The sequence below is a fragment of the Aplidium turbinatum genome, chromosome 14 (assembly GCF_918807975.1).
Source record: "Aplidium turbinatum chromosome 14, kaAplTurb1.1, whole genome shotgun sequence".
In the NCBI taxonomy this organism is placed as follows: Eukaryota; Metazoa; Chordata; class Ascidiacea; order Aplousobranchia; family Polyclinidae; genus Aplidium; species Aplidium turbinatum.
This window is the reverse complement of record NC_137485.1, coordinates 6,838,942-6,845,979: the sequence shown is the minus strand read 5'-3', so window position 1 is coordinate 6,845,979 and position 7,038 is coordinate 6,838,942. Positions and strand designations below refer to the sequence as shown.

The 7,038-nt window shown below is 36.1% G+C and overlaps 1 long non-coding RNA gene across 1 annotated transcript; it reads left to right on the top strand.

Annotated features, from left to right (window-relative positions):
* The first annotated feature begins 901 nt into the window (after window positions 1-901).
* Window positions 902-6,747, top strand: LOC145783082 (uncharacterized). Its single transcript, XR_014290904.1, has 2 exons — window positions 902-3,902; window positions 4,150-6,747. It is a non-coding gene; the product is annotated as an uncharacterized LOC145783082 (long non-coding RNA).
* Window positions 6,748-7,038: the final 291 nt, after the last annotated feature.

The following is a 7,038-nucleotide window of genomic DNA, read 5'->3' as shown; positions in this document are numbered from 1 at the left end:
CCCCAAAGGTTCCAACAAGCGCTTACTGATCATGCAGTTGCAACTGACTTCATATTTTGTAAGTTCATTATAGTAGACCCATTTTTTGATTTTTCTTGACATAAAAAAGTAACTTAATCCTTAAAATCTAGGCTCAACATGCGCCCTAACAATCTCTTTTCCAGTATGGCTTCTATGAGTTAACTAAAACAGTACCTGATGTTTGACCTGCAAGTATAGTGTTCGGAACGCACAAAAGATTTCAAGCTATTTGGTACGGTATATGGTGTCTTCAGATTTCAATTGTTTCCGTTTTGAGTTTTTGTCGATAACGAGTTAATTTTGTAGCAGAGCAGCTTAATAACTTGTTGCAGGAATAATAGAAACCAGGATGATACCACTGACTCCGCAGCAAAACTAATGAGTTCAAATTCAAACCATCCAGTTTTGGAATGTTGCAAGGAATCTAGTTTGTCATACACATACATTACGGGATTGTAGGTTGCGGGTTTACAATAGAAAGGAATTCCATAGTTGATCTATTTAATTAGCATACCAATCGGAATTGGACACGCCACTTTTACGGTTCCAGGTTTATTAAACAAACAGTTTGTTTTGGTAAATCTTATATTTTGTGATTATTAAGGAAATTGTGTTCCAGAGAAACATTAGCAGCGTGTTGCAGGAAAAAACAGCCAGACCGCTGAAACGGAACAAAACGCATCCTTAACAATATTTGGCTGTCCACAACTGAAAATTCAACTCGCCATTTGAAAAACGTTATGCTGACTATCACGAACATCTATAAAATATCACAAAACATTCATCCACGATTCTTGGTAAAGCTGCTTGGTTGAATCATGGATATAAGTTTGTTGTGAAATTTAGGCCTACAATGGATCGTAATGTGCTCTTTTGCAGTTTTGAAGATTTCAGTACTGATGAACAAAAAGTTACCCAAAGAAGGTACGTTTTCCGAAGACATTTTGCGTTTCAAAGCCAAAATAAATCATGTTCGTCACAGCCGCATCTACCATTTAAACTTTAATCAGTGTTACACAACAAATAACCAAACAATATTAATACTGTAATTTTTACAGAAACAGAAAACAATGAATTACACAATACACACGGTATACTGACACGTTGAATTAAAGGAGTAGCTGTCCTTCATCAATGCACACCCGTGGTAGTCGGACGTTATGTTTTTTTTTAGTCTTGAGGCTTGGTATGTTTTCACTTTTCAGCACAGGTATCTCTGAAGATTTGAAGTCTGGAGTTTGTTGGAATATCTTTACATATTTCTTGGAAACACGCAATGGAAGGCTCACTAAGGTTTTCAGGCAAAACGGTTTGAATTGTTCTTTCGGATGAGAGTTGTGAAGTAAAAATTCCATAAGAACAGCTTAACGGCTTGTACAAAAAAAGTTCAAGAAAGGTATTCACGCTAGCTGACACATTTGCAAACACTAAAAAATTGGTTAAAATTTTATTGTTAAAATCGTAGCTCTACATTCTTTTGTTGAAGTCGAATCAACCAGTTTCTATAGTTAAAATTACTATGTCATGAACTCATGTCATTTAAGACTGAGTATTTTTGTCCAATAGAAATTTAACAAGAAAGTAGTTTTTCAAGAAAAATTAGGGTTAGGAACGCATAACCGTTTTTGCTTTGCATGCAATCACACATGGGTTGGCCAAAGGTTTGCAAGCAAAGACTTGTGAAGATACAATCCTTCATTGCAAAGATTTCTCTGCCTCAACGCTGATCCCTCTGCAGTTTTTCATACAGAAAGCTTTTCTCTTATCTAAAAGGTACTACCGTACAACTACAATATCATGCTCGTGTTGGCAGTTAAGTTTCTATTTTCAAAATTATCATTTAAAGAAATGCCCGCCAAAAGTTTCGTAAAACTGTCACGGTAATCATAACAGTATGATTTTACTGTACTGTCGTTCACCTGCGCATCAAATTATAGTAATTGCAACTGTTTACAAGACATTTCAAGTAATAAAGTTAGGCCTATGCAGTTAAACAGTTTGTTGCAGAAAGTTTGAACACACCAAGAAGAATCAATTGTGGGCAGCATTTAAAGAGCAATCAATCATAAGTGACCCACCTGAGATATCGAGTGGTTTGTCGGTTGTTACAACCTTTGCAAGGTATTTTTTAACTCATGATTTTCATTCATGCCATTATATCATGTCCATATTTCATGACCGTCTTTCAGAATGTATTTCACCGCAACATTTTAAAAGAGTCCAAGCCAATTGTTTTGCTTTTCATGTATTTCCTGAAATGATTTTTGATAATATTTCATGTCGATTGATTCGGCAAGTTATTTGTAGCACGACGTAACCAGCTTTTTGCAGTTTTGTTGGATTCACATCCTCTGATGAATAACTTCGTTCATTTTGAACATTTCAACCCTTTGCAATCACTGTGGGACTTGAAGTTTTGCGTTACACACTCGACACTCAGACACATGCTCGTTAGCATCAAAGGAACCATAGCCGTGAAAGGTCTAAAATCAAATCATATCAGGTAGGCTATTTTGTTGTAGAAAAAGGTCAGTACTTTCCAGGAACTGATGTGTTACCAAGTTACCATGGAACAGCTAAAAACATTCGGAAAGCTTACGCGACTGCGTCATTGTTGGGGATAGCGCACCTTTTGCTTGGTGCTATCGATTTGGATGTTTTATGCGTGGTAAGAAAATCACTTCGACTTTTTTCTTCGTGTGCTGAACAGCTTATTAAGGGAAAGTGCGAGACGCATTTTATTCACCGATGTGACTGAAGCCAAGGTTCTGTTATGCTTTTCGATGGGTTGTGGAATAGGTCTCAGTCTATGATAGTAAGTTAATTCTTTGGTGCAGTGTTCATTGAAAACTTTTTATAATTAATAAAGCTAATTTAGCCTACATTTGTCAAAGTTTCTGAGGAAAAGTAATGTAATTTTTCATAAGGATGCTCATGGTGATTAGTAGCGTGGTGGAAATGTAAGCTAGGGCTGGATGTAACCGGTCTTTTTCAGTTGATCTGTGGTGGCAGTCGTTTGAACGTGCAACAATGGTTCTGAATGCAAGATACTGCAAAGTAACAACAAAAGAAATATTTTGAAGCAATTCCAGTACAATCTTTTCTTGGATAGTAAGGTACCATTTTTGGAAGCCAAGTTTTGAAAGCCACGCGGAAGCGAAGATATCTCATGTGAATTTAACGAGCTATTGTATATACGTTGTAGTGTATTATATATTTTGTTCAATGACTTGATTATATCACGTACGGTATCCTGGCACTTACATGGAGTTTAGGCAATGTTATACGGACATCACATGTATTCTGTTAGTTCGGTAGTAGCCTATATCTGTTTCTTCACAAACAAATTTAAATGCAAGAGTTTCTTAATGACAGCAGGTCGATTTAAAGTTTTTTTTTTTTTCATTTGTAAATTTGTCAGTGTTGTAACATTCAACGTTGTTACTCGGCGTACCGGTATGCAATTTGGCGTATGTAACTTCTACGTCTCCGTTTTTCAAAAAAAAAATGTTGCTGTCGACGGGAAAGATTTCATATTTGTCAGGTGTTCGTTAGAGGAAAGAAAAAGGTATTTTGCAGATTTCAATTCCCCGAAACAGCCTTAATGTGGAAACTAGAAGCGACATTTTGGATGCGATTCAAGATTTCATTTGCTGTTGGGAAATAGGAGACCTTTGGTTTGTTATTATCGCTTTCAGTTTGGGATTCTTTGTGTGATTACTATGACTTTTTCATTGCTTGCTAAACAGCTCGTCACAACAATATTAGGTATATATGTAGTGCAAAGTTTTGCTTCCAGAGATAAACTTCTCGTTTTTTTACTCAAGGATAAAAGACCAAGATTTCTATTGGAGTTTATGGGCAGTGGATCATTGGGTCATGTGAGTTGTACAGATTTTGTTAAAACCACGGAATACATGAACAAAGACAAATTTCTTGCCAATTTTTTTTTTCCATATAAAATTATTTACTACATACTCCGACTGGCAGCCAAGTTGCAAGGGTGAAGAACTAAGATTCTGGTGTAGTTTGTTTTGAGACATATCAGTACCGTACTCGCAGAAGTGTAGTTTACAATATATATATATTAACTTAGGCTATTTATCGACATAACGACATCTTTTTCAGTTTCTCTGTACTTGTCGATTTTACAAGAGGCACGATACTAAATGCAGGATACATTAATGCAATACCGGTAGTGATTCTTCCATTGAAAACCTTTCGATTTTTATGGTGATAAGGTAACCATCTTAGCTTAGCAAGTGTTCAAACAACAAAAGTTTTATCTTTTCAAAGTTTTACACACAATGGTACCTTAAAGCCAACCCACATTTAACTTATTTCACTGTTATTATGCAACAACTGGCAACTTTTTCAAGTTTAACAAAATAATAAAGACATTCATGGATTGTCCTGCAAGGGTTCTTCGATATTAAGTGTTAGGGAATAGGGCTTATAACCCATGTTGCTTTGCATGTTTCCAACACAACTATCTTGACCTTCCATCAAAGGGCTGCACATAACCGATTCAAGCAATGTCGTTCGTTGTAACTGGGCATAAAGCAGCGATATCATGAAAGGGTTATTACTACGCGTCATGCAACTTTGAATCACAAACTCGTGACTTTTCACCTTTCTCATTCAACTACATTGCGATGGAATATATTACTGGGAATTCCTTTTGCCTTTTAGTCAGGTATTTTGTCAGAAGAGTAGAGGTTTTTCACTAAGTCATTGCGCAATGACCTGAGTTTTGAAACTGTGTTCGACTTAAAATCATCACTTTAGACGAGATGCTACTTTTTCTGATTGTATCTACTGTCTGGAAGAATGCCATTTGTTTGGTAGTGTTATAGTATTGCAACTATGAAAAATTAAAAAAATTTATGCAAACTTGAAGGTAAGTAATTTGTTTGTAGAGTTATCAAGTAACTAGGGGAAGTATGGCAAAGTAACGAGGCTGAACGTCTAGTTTAATTTTAAAATAGGAAAATAATCACACTTAGGCTGGGGGTGGACATAACGAATCTTTTGCAGTTTTTCTGTCTTGGCCAGCGATTGCAGACCAACCATGGTTTAGTATGCAAAGATACTGCGAACCAAAACACTCAAATTTGTAAACTTCAATTCAAGCTTTCTTTCTGGCGATGAGATAACTGTCTTTGGTAAGCAAGCGTTCAGGGTCAGCTAAAGGCCAACCTTTTTCTATCACTCAATTTTCACAAGCCTTGCTATAAGTATACGTTGTACTAGCTCAGCTGTTCAATTATTTGTATGTAACACCAGTTGGTAACTTTAACCGAATTCTGTGATGTGCACATTATAATTGTTATTCTGCACTGAGTCTTAGTTAGCATTGGCTAGGGCTTAACCTATGTTGCTTTACATGACTACAAAAATCTACTGACTGCTCGAATGTGTACCCATCAAACAGAAACGACATGTACCTACTCTTCCTCGTAGATAAAGCATTGGTTGCTTGATTGGCAAACGCAGGAATTGTGTCTGGATGGAAGCAGGTTGATTTAACTTGCATATTTGTGTAATTTTCAATTTTGTTTGAGGTAAATAAAGGTAATGGATGGTAAAGTGTTATGAAACATTTTAGCTTAGGGCTGCACATAACCTATTGTTTATAGTTTCAACCAGCATCATATAGCAAGACTGGTCATAAAGCATCACAAAGAAAGATGAAAACATTACTGCAAGTCAATTTTGAAGTTGAGCATTCTTCAGATTAAAAGACACCGCAAGTACCGTAACAAAAAAAGGATTATTATTCCCAAAGCCAAAATAATTGATTTTGAAAACTGCGTGCCACTTAAAATATTTCTTTTTTGATGAGATGTTACTAATTGTGTTTGTATTTGCTTTTGGGAAAGGCTTTCATCACGTACTGTCGCTTTTTTGTTTGTATAGTTCAATAAGTTCCACAATGGCTTGTTTGGTTTTCTGCTAAGCAGCTTGTTAACAGGAATATTAGGTACAGTGCGAAGTTTGGGCCCATGCGAGATTAAGTTTTCTTCACCGAAATGGCAGAAGCTAAAGTTTCCAATGGAGTGGTTGTGAATGGAACTTGGATTTGTTGCAGATAACGTTGTGAGTTCATTTTATTGAAAATTTCAGTTGAATAGGAAACAGACAATTTGCCCGAAATTCTTACACAATTTTTATAGAAGATTCTTCACACTGATGCAACACAGTAGTTACACTTCGTATGTGATGATGTTAGTTCGTATGATAGAGCAGTTATGGTTTGCAACATGTAGGTTAGGGATATACATACCGATCTTTTTCACCTTGTTCTTTCCTAGAAACCGGTCAGCAATTCAAGCTTTTTTGGGCGATAAGAACCATCTTTCGACAGCAAGTGTTCAAAGTGAGCTGTATATGCAAAACTTTTCCCCTTAAATTGTCGGCGACTTCCATACATTTTTGTGTTGGTGTAGCCGTTTTTTTAACGTTTATTCAATTGAAGTTATTACATCTGTTCTATGCTTGATTTGCATTGATCACCATAAATTAGAGGCTATGGCTTTCGGTACTTCATGCTTTCAACACCACTGACTTCCCCATTTTTACCGATCACAAACTCCTTAACGTAACAATTGCTGGATAACAGCGAGTCTATTTACAAATAGTTGGAATGTTGGTGCGATTTTATTTATTTTCAAAACGTTTTAACTTTTGGCTCAAGGCTCTGAATAAACCAGCACTTTGCAGTTTCGTTCATCGTAGCAACACAATCCAGAAAGCAATATTAAAACGAAAGGGTTATCACTGCGTCGTGCAATTTTGGATCACACCAACTCGTGGCTTTCCACCTTTCATTAACATATCTCGCAAAAGAACAAAAAGCTTTTGGAATTTCTTTCACCCTCTAATCAGGTATTTTGTCAGGAAAATAAGTACGGTATTTTTCAAACTCAAAATCATTGCAAAACAACCTGATATTTGAAACTATGCAATTTAAAATTATTAGTTTTTAAGAGGATACTACTTATTCAGATCGTATCC